Here is an 18,720-nt window from a genome sequence, read left to right as displayed (position 1 = left end):
TGGCTTTTGTCCTCCTTCAGCAAATATCGTCAACACAATCCATATACTGTTAGCACATTAGAACGTTTTTCTTCATATTCTGTATATAGTTTTAGTTGATATGGATGATTTTAAACACAGGAATTTACAGAAAGTTCTTTTGACAAAACCTAAATGAGTGAGTCATTTGAGCCAGACTCAATCAGCCAGTCCAGAACCTGCCATTTTTAGCACATGTGTGTTTGTCTTTGTGTGTCTTTGTGTGGTTATCTTTGTTTGGATTATGTGAAATTTAGTTTTTTTGGAATTTGTCCAATAAGAGACCAAGCATCCCTCCTGCTGGCTAATTAAATGTGCCTCTTTCTCTTTCAACTTCATTGAAGTTCAGTGCAGAATTTTATGGAATGACCCTTTTTTCTTTCTTTTTCATTTCCTATTATACAGTCTCCATAATGTATTGCTAAAAGGAAAGTAAACACAATAATGCCAGGCCAATGAACTAGATGCACTCTGTATCCAAGGCAACTTAAATTAGTCTCAGCAGGTGTGTGGACATTATGGTTCTTGCTGAGGACAGAGTGAGCAAGTGGGCAAGTGAAAATGAAAAGGAGGGAGAGAGGTGAAAGTGGGGAAAAAAAGAAGGCAGTGTAGAAAGGAGGCGTGGAAGGCAGAAGATAAGACTTGAGAGGCAGAGCAGGAGATGAGAGGTAAAGGCACAGGTTGAATGTGATTAGTAGAAAGCAGCAGCAGCAGGAGGAGGAAGGGAAGGGTGAAGGGGGCTGGGGTTACAGAGGGTGAGCTGGAAAGCAATGAGAGTGATTGGGAACTAGCATGCTGGTTATAGCATGCCATGAAGAATAAAGTCAGTAACCAGTCTGCAGGATCTGTGCTTGTGTGCACACTGCAGAAAAAGCTATTAAGCAATACCAGCACAGGCTGAGCTAACTAAATTACATTTCCAAAAAGACAAGATTACACCTTAGGCTAAATGATCACATACACATGCACGCGCACAGACGCACGCCTGCACGCACGCACGCCTGCACGCATGCACGCATGCACGCACGCATGCACGCACGCTAACACATCTGCACACACACACACACACACACACACACACACACACACACACACACACACACACACGCCCTTAGACACAAACAAACACAAACTCAGTCACTCAGTCACACTGACCAGTGTCCGGGGGGTCCAAGTGGATAGATGCGTCATCTCACCCACCTACCCACACCCACACACACACACACACACACACACACACACACACACACACACACACACACACACACACACACACACACACACACACACATCTAAAAGCCAGTCAGTCATCATAGATGCTAAAATGCCCAACTTCAGCCATGAAACATTTTTATAGCCGGATCTGTCGCTGTTAGAGAAAGGCAGAACCAGCTCGATGACGATCGTTTCTCATCAGTGGAGTCTGTGCTTCAGATATATCAGACTATTATAAAAGCCAGAGGAGATGAGGCAGAGTACTAATAGTGATGTTTTTGTTGATGATTCTGTAATTTTCTTTTTTCCTCAGAGTACTACTTTCTCTACTTGATCTGGAAAAATATTGTGGCAAGCTCTTTGCTTCACTTGAACCATTGTCATAGGTCAAATAAATAAAGAATAGTAGGTAGGCTATATAGATACAAAGCAAGTAAAGGCTGATCTGACTGTTCTATTGAATTTTTGAACCTTGATTTGATGAAGGAAAAATATGTTTGCGATCTAGGGAATAACAGTGATTCTTCTTCATTTGTTCCATATTGACAGATCATCAGCAGTCAATGGAGGGCAGTTTTAAATTGAAGAATGAAGGATGGGGAAACATGACCTACTGTAACATGTCAGGTTTCAAATTAAATACAGGTTTGAAAGGGAATTCTTGACTGTGCTGAAATAAAAAAGGCAGAATGCAATAAAGGTCAACCATGAAACAGTAAAAATATTTGGATGAACATTTGTTCTAAATGCTGAAGAGTAAAAAGGATGCAGGGAGACAGAGAGAAGCTCCAAAACACTGCAAAGAAGAAAAGGGGAACAGGACAGATTTGGAAGAGGGATGGTAGGGGAGATGTGTTGTCAACAAGAGGCATTATGAATTATGGTGTGTGCGTGAACATCCTAATGAGTCACTGTCAAACTAATGTTTGGTTCCAGCAATTAGTCATAATTACTAGAAGTGTATGCATGCCTCACACCAAGGATTATACAGTATATTAGCTGTGAATTTCAGTTTCCTGTTGCTTCTAGGTAAGTAAAGCAGATGCAGTTGTGCCTCAAACTGGTTTGTGTGTGTTTTGTGTTTGGCTTTTTAGTGCCTCTGTTTTTAGTGACTTTGCTGTTGTGCATTTAATATACATCAATCAGTGTAACCTACTTTGTCTTCATCCTCCTGCCACATTGTGTATAAAGTTACATTCTTGGTACACTGATGACACAGGTCATGACACAGTTGATGACACACACATGAATGTGATGTCATAACCTCAACTGTACATAGCTGCCAATGGTAACAATAACAGATTCATTCTCATCTCATGTAACATTTTCAATATGTGGCTTCTATGTCTGAACAAGCTGAGTTTCCATCCCAGTTTTAATCCAAAAATATAGTTTTTCAGTTTCAAACCAGTGATCATGGATTTTATTTAAAAGGACATAATTTTAGGTCTTAGTTTTGTAGAGAAAGTGCCCCTTTGGATCACTCGATCTATGGCCTCAGTAAAACAGTCTCTATGTGAAAAAAAGTTGCAAATGACCTAATGTGGTTTCCTAGTTTCCAACGGAGCCACTGAAGCTATTATTGGCCAATGTAGAATAAATTCTGATTGCACCATCCGATAGTCCTAATGTATTATCTTGTCTTCTTGCCATCCCTGTAGTCTGCACGGCTTGCTGTCAGAAGATTCTGCGCCCACTGGTTACAGGGGAATGGTTCTTGATCATCCTGCTGGGATTCTTCATGGGGCTGATCAGCTGGCTGGTGGATTTAAGTGCCGACCTCTGCCAGCATGGTAGGTAATGGAGGTACTAGGTTTTTTTTTTACCTGTGGGCTGAGAAATGCAGACTTGCTACACAGTACAAGAAGTAAGCAACTTACAGTTTAAAAGAAGCAGTAGTTTAGCATTTTATACTGGGTTTGGAGTCAGAAGAGAAGGAAGGCAGTGGGCTGGAGGTGGTGGTAAAAAGGGTGAGGTAGGTTGGATGGAACATAATTACCAGGTTTCAGTAGGTCTTAATGGGGTGCATGTAAGCCTTAGTGATGCTATTCACCATATCAATTCAAAACCAAATGGCTAAGTAAGAACCAGGAATAATGCACGCTAAAATAATAATAAATATAAACCACTGAGAATTCTGTCACTTTCTGTGATTGGCATTATTATGGAAAGAACAATAGTTGGACCTTGTTTTAACCCATTGGGGTTTTTGACTAATATTCTACTCAACTTGATAATATGTTATATGGCATGGAAATAACACTTTAAATTTCATCGCAACAGATGAAAAATTCACTGAGATGTACATTTTTATTTATTATTTTTATTTTCTGGTGACCTTGACCCTTGACCAAAGGAATGCATAATAAAATATGTTTTTGGGCCCCTAAGGAATATTTCCACAAGGTTTTATCAATTTTGGTCCAAAACGTTTTGAATTATATTGCTAACAGACTGACAAAAGCCTTTATGGCTTTCTTCTTTTTGTTTTTGGAAAGTAATTTTCAAAATGATTGGCATTCACATGGAACCACAAGAGATGTGTGTGTGTGTGTGTGTGTGTCATGTTCCTGGGTCCTTATGACTCAGTGTTTTTTTGGTTGTGCTATTTGGTTTGGTTGGCTATTTGGTTGTGTTATTGGTTATGTTTTGATCTCTACTTAAACTGTGTTCCCCGGTGTGCTGTGTCTAGTCTGTGTCTCTGTTTCTTTGTCTGACTTCCTGTTTTATTTTGATAGTCTTCTAGTCCCCGGTTAGTGTTTTCTGTGTTCCTTCCCCTTGTCCCGTGTCAGTAATCTTGTTCAGCTGTGATCCCCATCTATTACTTGTTTCCTGATTGTCTCTCTAACTCTCTTTAAGTCCTGAGTTTGCCCTGTTTGTCGTTGCGTCCTCGTCATTGTCTCGGTTGTCATTGTTCCTGTCAGTGTTGACGTTGTTAGTTTCCTGCTGTGTCCCTAGTGTTCTGGAGCCCTGTCTATTTATGTTCATGGTAGTCAAGTCAAGTCTAGGTAGAAAGTTATGTTTTGTGCTCCACGGTCACAAATAAAGCTCTAATTTAAATCAAGCTTTTTGCCTCGGGTGTCCTTCACTGGGGTCCTCTACCTGCCACAGCAGTACATGACAGTGTAGGAGTGCCGGTACCTCCATTTTGGAAAAGTAGCATTTTCCCTGTTTACACTGAGACAGAGATCGGAGCATTTAGAAACCGCCCCACTCTGGAACCCGTTTTTGAATTGTGCCATTTTCAGGGACTCCAAATACAGGTGTCATGTAAACGGACGGCCAAAATGCATCAGAAGTTTACCATTTTCACCTGAAAATGTTTTTGTGTAAACAAGGCTCAAAACTGCAGTTCCAAATTGTTCTGGCCTACTTTAATCCCTGAATATAGTGCCATGAATGATGCATCTTATTGTGTGCAGTAACCTCCAGTAATAGATAAGCCAACAGGCTTGTCTTTCATGGGTTATTATTCCCTCAATTTCGGTTCAAAATTGAAGTTTGAAGGTGATGGAAAATAACTCCCCTTAAATATCTCAAATCTAAAGAAAGGAGCCCATTTTTCAAATACAAGGAGTAGGAAGTAGAGATATTTGTGTTCAAATGTAAAATGTGTTAATATGCTTGGACGCCCTACACATGTAAAATGTATGTGTGAGAAACGCTGATGTTAGATTGTGAAAGGGTGGTCCCTTGTAGAAGTAGTTCTACAAAAATCTAAAAAAAAACATTTAAATGTAAGCTTATATAAGAGTGTTGCTTTATTTAGCTAGAGACAAATACATTCAGCTTTATTTAAGACATATGATAGTTGCCAAAGAGGTTGAGATCCCCAAGGCCTCATCTGCTGGACACTGTCTAAATAAGGGACTTAAATTTCATCCCTGTGTTAGATGGTAAAGTATGGAGTTCATAAATAAATATATATGTGCTTTTGCTAATAGTTAATCTGTCATGTACTGCCCTGTGGATAGCAGGTTAAGGATCCCAATGCAGGACTCAGAACAGTCTTAACTTTAACCACAGCTTCATTTGCTGGAAAACACAAAATAACCAGAGCTGGACGGGGCCAGCAGAACAAACAGAGGCAGGCATACAGGGGGAATCAAAACATATGAGTAAACAATAACCAAGAATCAAATAGTCAAAACAGAACTTGAAGAAACCAAGTCCTGGGTCCTAAACCCAGGACTATGATATAGTCAGGCATAATTCTAATGAAGCATAACTCAATCAATGTAATGGATGAGAAAATAATGTTAATAAATGAAGAGTGCTGATCTGTCCACATCTAATTCAAATGGATTTTTTATAAGCTGTGCATGTGTGTGTGTGTGTGTGTGTGTGTGGGGGGGGGGGGGGGGGGGGGGGGGGGGGGGGGGGGGGCCTCTCAAGTGGAAGCTAACCTAGTCTTGTCAGTTCCAGTTATGCTGTACAGTTCTCTTAATTGAATCCAGACCATGACTAACCACCTGTCCTGGTCTGAGAAGAACCACACAGCTACACATCTTTCCTGTCTTTAGAAATGTTTATACAACCAGTCTCCTGGTTGTGCACTGACTGCGTGTGTGTGTGTGTGTGTGCGCGTGTTTTCATCAGTTTGTCCTCATGAAATTTTATCTGTAACTTTACTGTAAAGAAGCACACTTTCCTTCACTGTGTATCTGTGATACTGTGTTCACTGGATGGTAGTTTTACACATCTGCCCTGGATTCTATGTCCACAGTACAGCACTGGATATACAGTAGTCTGGATAGCAACGTGTACCTGCAGTACCTGGCCTGGGTCACCTGCCCCGTTGCCCTCATCACCTTTGCCGCAGGCTTCACCCAGATCCTCGCCCCACATGCTATTGGTACAACACATTTAAAATAACTGTTTGCTGTCCACTAGTATTGGCCACATTCTTTGTACTATGCTGCTGTTAATCAGCTATAAGTGCCCACCGTTGTCTCTTGCAGGTTCAGGTATTCCTGAGATGAAGACCATCCTGCGAGGAGTGATGCTGAAGGAACACCTCACCCTCAAAACTTTTGTGTCCAAAGTCATCAGCCTTACCTGTGTCCTAGGCAGTGGAATGCCCCTGGGCAAAGAGGTAAAAGTCACAGAGATTAGCTTCACCCACTCTAAATGTACATGTAGTGTGGCTACAGATGAATGCAGGTAGCTTTCTGAATGGGAAAACAGGGATGACACATGAGATGAAATGAAATGAAATGCAAGCTGCTTCTACACATGTTGGTGAAAATCATTTTCTTTCATGTTTGTGTCTGCCTGCACTAACTACACAAACAGTGATGTTGAGAATAAGTACTTTGTAGTTTGAAGGTCATTAGCTAAACTAACATGTTGTAATGAATAAAATCATTTTAAAACATATTTCTATACCTACTTAGGCAAATTATGAAGTGGGATTAAAAAAAAAAAAGTTGTGCATCTTCAGCCCGAAAAGCTAAAAGAATACCTGCTTGGGCAGCACTGCTCTGCTCCTGGTGTTATTGTTACATTCCCTAGAAGTTCTTTTTTTTAAGCTATGTTCATAAATTTATATTTTAATATATACATTTATATAAATTCAACCAGAGTCAGTTGTTGTAGAGCTGTAGTTAGCTTAGCTAGTTAGCTTTTAGTGAGACTGCTCTATCCACTATAACTTTTTCTCCAGAGGAGATCAAGAGAGAGAGGTCCAACAGTGAGTGTCTACAGCCTAAAACACGGTGGAGGTTTAGGGCTGCATTTCAGTGAGTGGTGTTGGGGATCTTGTCAAAATTGATGGAATTATAAATGCAGAAAAATAACATCAGATTTTGATTCACTATGCAATACCAACTGGAAAGGTTGGCAACAGCAAACACCTTAATTTTTCAGCATAAATGATTCCAAATGCACTGTCAATGCAGTAAAAACATACCTGGATGGAAAAACACACAGTGGAACACTATCAGTCATGGATTGGCCTCCCCAGAGCTCAGACTTCAACGCTATTCAAGCAATATGGGATCACGTTGACAGAGATCAGAGCAAAAGGCAGTCAGTATCCAAAGAAGAGCTTTGAATGTCTTTCAAGAAGCCTGGAGAACCATTCCTGAAGATAAAGAAACTACAAGAAAGCTGCCTCAGAGAGTTCAGGCTGTGTTGAAGCATAAAGGAGGTCATTGACCTTCAAGCTTGTCAGAATGGATCAAACTCTGTTTTTGGCTTCTATAATGAATTTCTTCTTGCACATAGCCTCACAATTTATATAGTAAGATAAGTTAAAAAGTCAAGTTTTGAACAGATGTGCAGTTGGAGTGTTTTGTCTTTGTAGGGCAGAAACGGACTGTTTTATCACTATATTTATGAAGCAAAATCCACAAAACCTTCCTTTTTCTTCTCAATCGCTGACCCACATTCTACTGTTGTGTTGTTTACCAGCACTAGCATAGCACAAACCTATGTAGGTCAAAACAAAGGTAGTAGGACATGTTGTGAAATGACACGCTACAGTACATGAACCTTCTGCTGCTCATTCACATTTAGGTCCCCCACATCTCTGCGTCATGAATTACAAATTATTCACAAATGGCTGATGTGCTCAGGTACAGGTGGAAGAAAGAAGGAAGGTACAGAGATCTTTTCTATGCCAGGTGGGAAGGAGAGGACTGTTTTTCTGGGAATATTTACATCCCTCACTTCACTATGCAGATGTTGTTTATATCTTATGGACTAGTTTATGTGTGTAATGTAGTGAAGGTCACTATTTTTCAGTGTTTCATAACTAAAATGATTCAGGTGCGTACAGTTATCACCCTGAAGACTGCCTTGTCTAAAGACATTCTTGCAGGAAAATATTGTTTCCTGACACTCGCACACACAAACACCCTGCAGGCCCTTCTGGTTGCGTACCACTGCAGCAACATCCAGCGTTTAGATTCAGCACAGGCCTCTCACTGCCTTTTAAATTGAGCATCACTTTTCTGCTGCTCTCACTTTTAATCCTGTTAGTTCCACTTTGAACCTCATATTCTGAATGTTAATATTCCCTCAGACTTTCTCACTGCTGATGTGTTTTCAAAGAGTTGTGCTGTCTTGTGCGACTGACTCACAACAAACAAACAAAACTTAATTTGTAGCTTTTGCACCTGTCTTATATATGCATTTTTCCTCCTGTCAGAGTCCCTTTGTACACATTGGCGCTTTGTGTGCAGCTCTCCTCAGCAAGCTCATGTCCCGTTTTGGGGGAAACTTTGAGGTGAGTAGACATTTCATTTTGTTTAAAATATCTACTGTTATTTTATTTGAATTATCTTTATTATTTTAAAACAAGCTTTATTTTCAAGCTAAAAACTCTCACACTGTTGGTCTGAACTGTCTTGATGCCATGATCCTGATATTTCCATAAAGTTTTAAGATTAGTTTCTCCTTTTAGGCTGTATGCATGCTGCCCTACCTCACTGGTGAATGTACTCAGCAGTTTAGCCTATTTGCTATATACTGTGCTACATTTAAGGGGGGGAACGCATAAGAAGACAGAGAAAATTGAATTTTAGTGAATTTCTGTGACTTGTAGTGACAGTAGATGAAGTAATCATTGGTTGGTTCACGTGTAAAAAAAAGGTCAGTTCACCGTGCACATAACTGTTGTCATGAGAACAGCAGCTGTAACCCATATATATGACATCATATGCTCTCAGCGTTGCTATTCTTGATAAAAGAGTTGGTCTTTTGTCCTTTTTGCCTTTCCCAACCCCAGTTTGTTTAGAACTGAGCCATCACTTGATGTGGGCTGGTACTGAGTTTAGCTGATTGGCCATAAATGTGGCTGAGCTTGACTTTGTGGCCTTAGCACAATAATCAGTTTTCCCACAATTTGTTTGATTGATGTGTTCGACTTCATTTTTTTACCCACCGTCTCCACGCTCAAACACTTGCATGACTGAAACCATACCTACTCCCTCACTCCTGCTGGCCATTTAAATTCACTTCACTCACTGCTGTTGTAATAGCACAAAATCCGTAGTCCTTTTTACGTGAAAAAATATGTAAGTTATTTGAAATAAATATGTGGCTTCAAGAGTCTGAGTTTGACCAGAGTGAAAATCTTCTAAAGTCACAGCTGAGCTACAGCAGAAGATCAGTAACACAAAAGAGAGAATTTCTCTCTTTTTTTTAAAAAAAGGCTGTAATTTTAGAAGATATCCTCTTGAGCTGAATTATCTAAAAGGCTGAAGTCTCATGTTGCACCTGGATAAATGTATGCAAAAAAAGATGAGGGATGAGGGTTCATGTGGACGCTTGAAGTGAAATAGACATGAAAACATGACTGAAATCCACATCATGTTACTACTGTGTTTCTGTAGGGGACTTCTATGGCTGCATTTCTGGTTTGCTGTACTCAGTACTAGAGACCAAAGACAGATTCTGTTTGGAGTTTAGGTTTGATGAGCAAACAGTCAAAGAGAACCAGTCAAAAGAAGAGCTGGCTTAAATTAAATTAGATACACTTTTTTTTTAAGCCAGAACATAATGTGCTTCAGTGTTTTATGCCCACTATACATGAGGATGGGTTTGGTATGGACTCTGAAAGTGATCCAATCTAGTGTTGGTGCATCTGCAGGTAGTTTTGTAGTTGTTGACACTTGGATTTAAGATGTCCATATACTCTAAAGTGTGTATGAGGCTTTCAGTGTAGGCATGGAATTCACTGAGGGCAATTTCAATTGTTCAGGATTGTTCACAAAAGCAACTTTGCGATATCTTGCGCCAGCCCTCGCAGAATCTCCAGGTGAGAGAAAAGTACAGGAAACAAAATAAAACAAAAGCTGAGAGAGGCATTTTTTCAAGACCAGGAAGAACACAGTGGAAGGAGTGGGTGCTGACATTTCTTAAAGCTGTCCGAGGGTGAAGTTAGAAGAAGAGAGCAGAAAGGCTTGAAAAATGATGGATAATGACAAAGAGAATTGGGAGAAGAAAAAAAAATCTGATGGAAATTATGTTGAGTGTCTGTCCATTGGGAGAGGAAGCCGGGAGCTGGAGGAAAACAGGAAAACTCTTGATTCTTCTGTTTTCTGGTGAGATGTGAGCATCTGCTTTTGGGAAGTGAAGATATGGGAAGTTGAAGAGAGTACTGAGGGCAGTGGGACTGAGAATAGGGTCCATAGTTATGAATACTGGTCCTTGTCTAGCCAATGGAGGCCAAAAACTGGTGGTATCATAGCCAAAAAAAATAGTAATATTCACTAATCTGTAAAGCTTAAGTCATAATAAACCTAAATCACAATTATTTTCAAACTCAGTCAGCAAAATGTTCCTGACTTATCTGGTTACAGCAGATACCAGTTAACAAGCATTTGCTTCTAAATACAATGATAATGCGTTAAGACTTTTGGGACACATTATTTTAATACAAAAATATAAGTTTTAATTTTTACCACAGACATGTAAAGGCAGTTTCTATACTGTAGCCCCAGAGTCCTAAATTCAAATGAAGCCTGTCAGTGTAATAGCTGCCGTCCCCTTTAACTTTCCCTTATGGGGTCCTTGCCCCCACAATGCATTGCAGTAGGAAAGAAATGCATAAAAAAAACAGCTGTAAGTAAGTAATAAGGAAAATTCCTTCACATTTATACAGTACATTGTACTGTATTTTTACAGAATATTTGAGTTGCAGAAAAGCTGAATGAAGCAGTTTAAATTATTTGGTCTTTCAGTTTAGAACTCATACAGGTTTTTGATACTTAATCTATTAAGCAATTTAGATTTGGTAACAACAAAAGATGAACGATAATCTGCAGGCAAAGACTAATATGTAAAAGTGTTTTAATTCTGTGCTGATTTTAAACAGGTAGACTTAAAATGGTTAGTATTTTCATTTTAGGAAATAAGATGGCAATGGCAGATATGTTCCTGTTGTATTACATGAATTTTTCACTCTTCTAAATGTTCACAAACTCTGTGATGCTTTTTTGAACCTGGAAGAGAAAAATTGTGTTTATGTAGAATCAAAGTGGCACACTAACCCCACTTTACCACTGCCACACTGCTTGAAGGATATCGGTCTCGTAGGAATGAAGGTAAATAAGAACAGAAGTGTCAAAAAGAAAAATCTCCATTCCCATAATGCACCACGATCTACCCTCATGGAGTTTGCTACTTTCCCATCTGTGTTACAGTGCAGTTTATCATATGATCCATTATAATGTCATTATTGTTGTTATTGTTGCTGGAGTGATCATTAAAGCATGATGCTAATTTGATCTGTCAGCATTTTTCTTTCTTTCTTCTTTTCTGGTAACAATACATTTTGCTTTTTAAGGCATTCAATTTATTTTACACCATTTAAATTTAGTTTTGTTGATTTAGAAATATTTTATTTTGTTTGTTTTTATTATTATTATTATTCTGGGATAAATAAAATACTTGGTTTCCTTTTCTTGTACTTATTGTTGTTGGCTGACTGTCATTGACTGAAATGTGTGGTTTCAGAATGAGTCGAGGAACATCGAGATCCTGGCAACAGCCTGTGGTGTGGGAGTTAGTGCCTGTTTTGCTTCCCCCATAGGAGGTGATTCTCCAGCAAACATAATGTAGTAACAGAAGTGTGTCACACTTTGCCTAAACTCTGTTTAACGTTTACAATTCATAACATAACACATAATGGGCATTATGTTGCTGAAATGGAGCAATCAGTGATGATTTAGTGGAGGTATTCTCTTTCTGTACACCCTCGTATCATCTCATGTTAAACTTATAGTCTTAGAACAGCTATAGAGGACACTACCCATCTTTGTATTAGTGACATTAATTTAACTTCTAGCAGGTTTTTCCTCAGCCTGTGCTTGTTCAGTCATTTTAAACCCCACCATGAATTCAATAGCTAAGACTGAGCTGGAGGCAATTGGCACTTCCAAAAATGGAGATCATGTCTAAATCCAGATGCTGGCTAACAAATGTGGTTGTGTTCACCTGAATGAAATAGTCTAGTTCAGTGTTACATGAGTGTAGCATAGTCACCAGAAGTCTACACGTCAAGAAAAGTCAGTTTAACTTATTTGTGAATATTTTGAGTGTTTGTTCCAGTGCTCATGCCGTGTGTTGTGTGTTTCAGGTGTGCTGTACAGTATTGAACTAACATCCAAATTCTTTCCTGTGAGGAACTATTGGAGAAGTTTCTTAGCTGCCTTCATCACTGCCTTCATCTACAGGCTGTTGCCTGTTTGGAACAGAGATGAAGGTAGGACTGATGTGTTCATAATTCTCTGTATGAGACAGTATGAACAGTCACAGTCCAATGCAATCTAATGCATTTTGTCAGGGGCTAATGGCTTGTTCAGTGTCTTTTGGTTTTGAGGAGCAATCATTCAGGAAAATTAAAAGGCTGCCAAGAACCAGATTAAGATAGATTATAACTGAATTGTGAATCATGCAGGAGAATGCAAATATGGGGGTTGAGATGAGCAGAACAATTCCAATACGGACCAATATTTTGTTGCAAAAGATGCAGTAGTGTTTTTTTTTTTTTTACATTTTATCCAAGACCTCAAAACATGTCAATCTCAGTAATTCATTTCTTTTTAAAGGAAATGGATACCTGCACAACTATGTTCCAAGTTAATTATTTCAGAGAAAACTTTGACACCTAACAACAGCAAGTCAATCTTACCTTACAAAAATTTACATTTTAATTTAGATCAAAATAATTGCAACTCTACCCAATGAACTTGCATTCCTGTTGCCTTTGAAATGGCTTCTTTGAAGGCGGAGACCAGCTCTGCAACCACTCAGTTTATCTTCAAAGCACCTTTAGTACATCAAGACTATAATAAATAATAAAACAGCAATAAGATGGAGTCAGTCTGCTATGAGTCTGGATGTAGGTGCTCTGCACCCTTGCTTTTATGTAGGAATACAACCAGTACTGCAAAGAGACACATCACAGACATGTTTCACTCATCGACTAGACTGATTGCAACAGATTTTTATTTTTATTTATTTGTTTATTTTAATGGCTGTAATGCAAGTTGTGACAATAACTGAACTCAATGTCTTGGTCAAATGGTTTTGAATGAAGTCATATAGTGTTAAACCTTTTAATAGTAAATGAAAATAATAATAAAGCAGTAAAACTGACAACAGGTACCATGCAATTTAAATCAAGTTTTATGGTGAACATGAACCACTACATGGATAAGGGCTAATTCATATGGTTTATGAACAGTATAACACGTCTTTGGCTCTTTGCTCAGCAATATACTATTTAGACTGCACACAGGTAACCAATAAAAAAAATAATGCAGCTTTATTTATTTATGAATTATATGTTCAGGAACATGAGATTTTATTTACCAACTTTTTAAAGGAAGACTGAAGAAACTACTTCTGTCAAATCAGCCACTCATAAGTAACACCAAAGCTGGTTCAAGCTTTCTTGAATGCATGAGTGGAGACAGCCTATGATTTTGGTCAGTATAAATAAACATTGTTTTATTTACTGCTAATTAAAAAAAAAAAAGGTTTACTGCTCTATATTTGTTCCTGTTTTGCTCATGGTGAACATAGAAATGCTGCTCTGTTCTTCCATAAAATAAAATGTGCCTCCTAATATTAAAGTGGACATGAAACATGTAAACTATAGTGCAATTGTAAATTTTGATGCTACTGAACAAACTCAAAATCAAACATGACAATATCAAACATTCATTAAAAACAATTATCCTTGATAGCTGACATAAAATTCTCAGTGGATTCCTATTCTGCCTCATGCACTCTAGATATCTGCAAAGTTTCATCTCAAGCAGATGCAAGTTTCACACAATAGTTCTCAAATTCAGCAATGCTAAAGGAATATGATAACATCATAAAAGAAATTCATGAAAAAAAATAGTCTTTTATAGTTGGATGATTAACTTTGTTGAATCATCTGCTTAACAGGTGTGCATAGTTTCTTCTCAAAGCGCCGTCATATTCCAGAGGAAATAAAGAACAATTGTGCTCAAATTCATTAAGGTACATTAAATATGATGAAATCATATGAAAAAAAAAATCATAAAACATTCATCTTTGATAGTTGACAGGAAATTCTCAACAGATTCATATTCATATTCTGGTTCACCTTTTCTGCAGAGTTTCATCACAAAATACTGCATGATTCCCTGGAAAATAAAGGCGTCTTTTTTTTCAAATGGAAAAGTAAGATTTCAGAGAAATTAAAGGAAAAATATCCACAAATTCAACAAAGTTAATGGAATATGAGATCATTATAAAATAATTTGCAGTAGCTTGAGATGAAACTCTGCACACAGGTAGAGTAGATGAGCCAGAAGAGGAATCCGTTGAGAATTTCCTGTAAACTATCGAAGATAATATTTTTTATGAATGTTCAATATATTGTTCAGTGGGGTCAAAATTATCCTTTACGTTTATAATTGCACGGTCCAACAAACATGCTTGATTTTTTTTTTTTTTCCTTCCAATTTTTTTGCACAGATACTAGAAACATACGTGAAAATCAGCACGAGCCGAGTGCAGGACACACTGAAGATTTAAATGAATTTCTAATTCAAGTGAATCATGAATTAAGAAGTGAATTACCAGAAGAAGAACTAGAAGGGCAGTCAGTAGAGCACATACCTCACCCACCCCAAATTTTTTATATGCCAATACTACACTGCAATAGATACCATCCATTGTCATCATACTCCATTATGTCCAGGTATACTGTGGTGTTAGTTTCATGTCATGGCTTTATTTCTCAATCTACAGGAATGAATTAGTTGTTGACCCTGTAATTTTCAGCATTCTGGATCATTACATCTGGAATCCTCCTTCAGTCATGAACAAACTTTGTTATTATGACAGAACTAATGGTCATTCCCTAATTAATTTGAAAGGATTCAGACTCAAAAGGTTAGACACATACTTAGTCCCTGTCTCACAATGGCAGTGGCAAAAGATGGCGCTACACATGCTCTAAAATTTTGAACATTAAAAATTTCTTTCTTAAATCCAGCTTCACAGACAGTGTTAAATCTATGACAGTTTTTGGTTGCAGATATCCATTGTGTAAGTTAGCCTTTATACACATAGTGTTTCATGCCCACTTTAATATTTGGATATTATGGAAGGACAGAGCAGCATTTCTATGTACACCATCAGAAAAACAGAATAGAATATGGACCATTAAAACTTTATTGCTTTCATTAGTAGTAAAAACAACATTGTTGATTTATGTTGACCAAAATCATAGGCTGTCTGCACTTCAAACTTTTTTTCAGGGTCACTGCCTTTGGTGTTACTTGTGAATAGCTGATATGAGAAGTAGTTTCTTCAATCTTGCTTTAAAAAATAGGCAAATAAAATTCCATGACCCCGAACATACTTTACATACATATCATTCCTTTACTAGTTACACGTGCACAATCTAGTTCATTGATGAGTACAGAGTTAAACACTTTTTATACTGTCCATAAAACTATATGAATAAGAACAATGGCGGTGGTGTGCTGCAGGTGTTCAAAATAGAATTTTCTTCCTACCAAAACAGAAAACTGTCAGTCATACATGCCCAAACCTTCTTGGAGATTTCCAGGGCCTTGTTAGTGTTTTCATTTTACATGGAATTTTCTCCCACCATCTGTTTAATGTAATCAGGTATTGTGAGGTTTGGAGTTTTGGGCAGCACCTCCACAATAAGCTAAAATTTTACTTTTTTACTCCCCACCTTCCATCAGTCAGTCATCCATCAACAGCTGTAATATCTTTTTTCATTGTTCTACATGTGTTTAGATCTGGTTTTAACCTTGCTTTATATTGCCTTTGATGACTGTTCAGTGATACAGTGGCTTGTCCTCTTTCTTAACTTCTCCTCTCCCTGTCTCCAGAGACCATCACGGCCCTTTATAGAACTAGTTTCCGTCTAGAATTTACCTATGGCCTCCAGGAGCTTCCTGCCTTCGCTGTTGTTGGGTAAGATGCTGAAATTTGTTTTAAAAAAAAAAATCCTGTCCTAGCCTGAGGGCTCTTCCATGCCTGTGAAAGAGACCATGGACTCCTAGAAAGAAGCTGGTGGAGGGATGGGAGGGGGTGCTCTTACTCTATACTCCTTTCTTTTTCAGAGGAAAGCGCATCCCTGTGTGTAATGTGTGCATTGACTCCTGGAGAAAAGAAAATCCCTCTTTTTTTTTGTCTCATCTTTTTTTTCATACTTTGGCTCTTTTCTTTTTTTTTGGTCCGGGGGCATTAACACCCACTTATGTATCAGTGGCTTGCATATACAGTGTACTGTCTCCAAAGAAGGGAACATAGTGCTTAGTCCCAGTTTTACACTCTGCGAGTGTGTGTGTGTGTGTGTGTGTGTGTGTGCGCACTGGCCGGTCGGTGTGTGTGTGCCGGTGCATCTGTGTAGTTTTCATCTTCCCCTGCCAGTAGCTGTCAAGCAGGGGAAGTCGGTCAGTGTCTCAGTCAACTAGGCCAGAAAGAGTTTGGTGTGTGCTACATGCTGCCAAGGGCATGTCTTTGAAGAGTCACATATTACTCTACTTACTGTTTGAGCCTTTAGGAGTGAGAGGGTCACTGTAACAGGAGGCAGGCATGCAGCCTGATTCTTGTGCACTAAAACATGTACATGTAAAAACACAGCATACGTGCCCATAGGTGGTACATGTGTGCGTACCTGCACTTTTTTAGGCCAACAGGCAAATGGTTATTTTTGTTATAAACTAGTCTGCTGATTACTTTCTCCATTAATCAACAGAATATCAGATAACAGAAAAACTATCATAAAATATATTAGTTTTCCCCAAAATATGCAATGAAAACGTGAACTCAAATTTTTAAGAAAACTGAGTGAATTCTTTTAATCAGCTACTTGTTGCAGCTATTTCTGATTTATTAACAATTTCTTAACCAGATGAAGCATGAATGGATTTGTTGACAACAGCAATTTAGGTGTAATAAGTCACTGCAGTCAATTAAAGCAAATAGTTGCAAGTTAAAAATATTAGAAGCATTTAGACCGTTGAGTATACAATAGAAATCATTTTAACAATAATCGCTGAATTAAGCTTTAAAAAATTAAATGTTGAATCCCTGTTTTTTTTTTTTGTTTGTTTTTTTTCTGCTTTCCCCACACTGCATTTCCTCAGTATTATTTATTCAAAGGTATTTGATGGAATTAATAATGCAGCAAGATAAATTTATAAGCATTAGGTTGTCTGCACAGCTGTCTGAGTCTATTCTTTTGCGGCTTCTTTTCTCTGCTTTCTTTCCCTCTCACTACCATAAAGAGGACTCCCACCGAGCTTTTAAATGCACGCTTATATAAACCTCTTTTTCTTCTTTGTCTCTGACTCCCCCACAAATCCCCATCTGACACTGAACAAATTTATTCCATTCTTTTCAATTTGATGCATTATTCTAGGTGGGAAGAAAAATAGTCCAACTACTTTTTTTCTGTCTGCAGTATTGCCTGCGGTTTTATGGGAATTTTATACGTCTACCTGAACCGGGTGATTGTCCGGTTCATCAAGAAATATAACATCTTTGTGAACAAGTAAGTATAACCAGCTGAGTAAAAAAATATGGGTGTATACAAGGTTCATACCAGTTTCATACAAAGCAGAAGACAGAGTGCATTGTTACAAATTTATTTGATAAGAATGTTCAAGTAAAGATGTGTCAATTGTCAGGACAACTTTTTTATGATAAAAATTGTAAAATGTAAGTTGATTAAATTTTAGTTTTAAAATGCAATTTAATTAATACTGCTAGTGTATCCACAGTTTTAGACACCTTGGTTAGGAAAAAACTGTGGTTTGGATAAGATATTATGATTACTACATATTAAAATACAATACTATAATTCTGTCTTACTATCACTCTGACACATCCATCACCAGACCATCTCCCACAAGGCTGCCTTATTACTATTTCTCAAGACTAAAGGTGTTTGCTCCAGATTCATCAGCTACACATCCATGATGTGAATCTCCTGTTCCACCACATCCCAAAGGTGCACTATTGGATTGAGATCTGGTGACTGTGGAGGTCATTTGATTGCACTCACGGTCATGTTCAAGAAACCAGTTTGAGAGGATTTGAACTTTGTGACATGGTGTGTTATCTTGCTGAAAGCAGCCATCAGAAGATGCATACACTGCGGTCACTAAGTCGGGCCATAGTCAGCACCAATACTCAGGTAGGCTGTGGTATTTAAACAATGCTTAGCTGGTAGGATGGTTCCAATGCTTTCATGTTGTTGATGCTAAATTCTGACCCTACCACCTGAATGCTGCAGCAGAAATCAAGACTCATCAGTCAAAGCAATGTTTTTCCAGCCTCCTTTTGTCTAATTTTGGTGAGCCTGTATGAATTGTAGCCTCAGTTTCCTGTTCTTAGCTGTCAATAGTGGCACGTGGTTTGGTTTTCTGCTGTTGTGGCCCATCTCCTTCTAGAGCCAATGTACTCATTCTTCTACAAACCTTGGTTGTAATAAGTGGTTCCCTTTCAGTC

General features: G+C 38.3%; 1 pseudogene; it reads left to right on the top strand.

The window, feature by feature from the left end:
• The window catches only part of LOC115790644 (chloride channel protein 2-like), a 92,934-nt pseudogene that overhangs the window by 23,522 nt on the left and 50,692 nt on the right, over positions 1-18,720 (top strand).

This window comes from Archocentrus centrarchus, chromosome 13, assembly GCF_007364275.1.
Source record: "Archocentrus centrarchus isolate MPI-CPG fArcCen1 chromosome 13, fArcCen1, whole genome shotgun sequence".
Lineage (NCBI taxonomy): Eukaryota > Metazoa > Chordata > Actinopteri > Cichliformes > Cichlidae > Archocentrus > Archocentrus centrarchus.
Note: the sequence above shows the minus strand (reverse complement) of the source record. Positions and strands in the feature narration are given on the sequence as shown.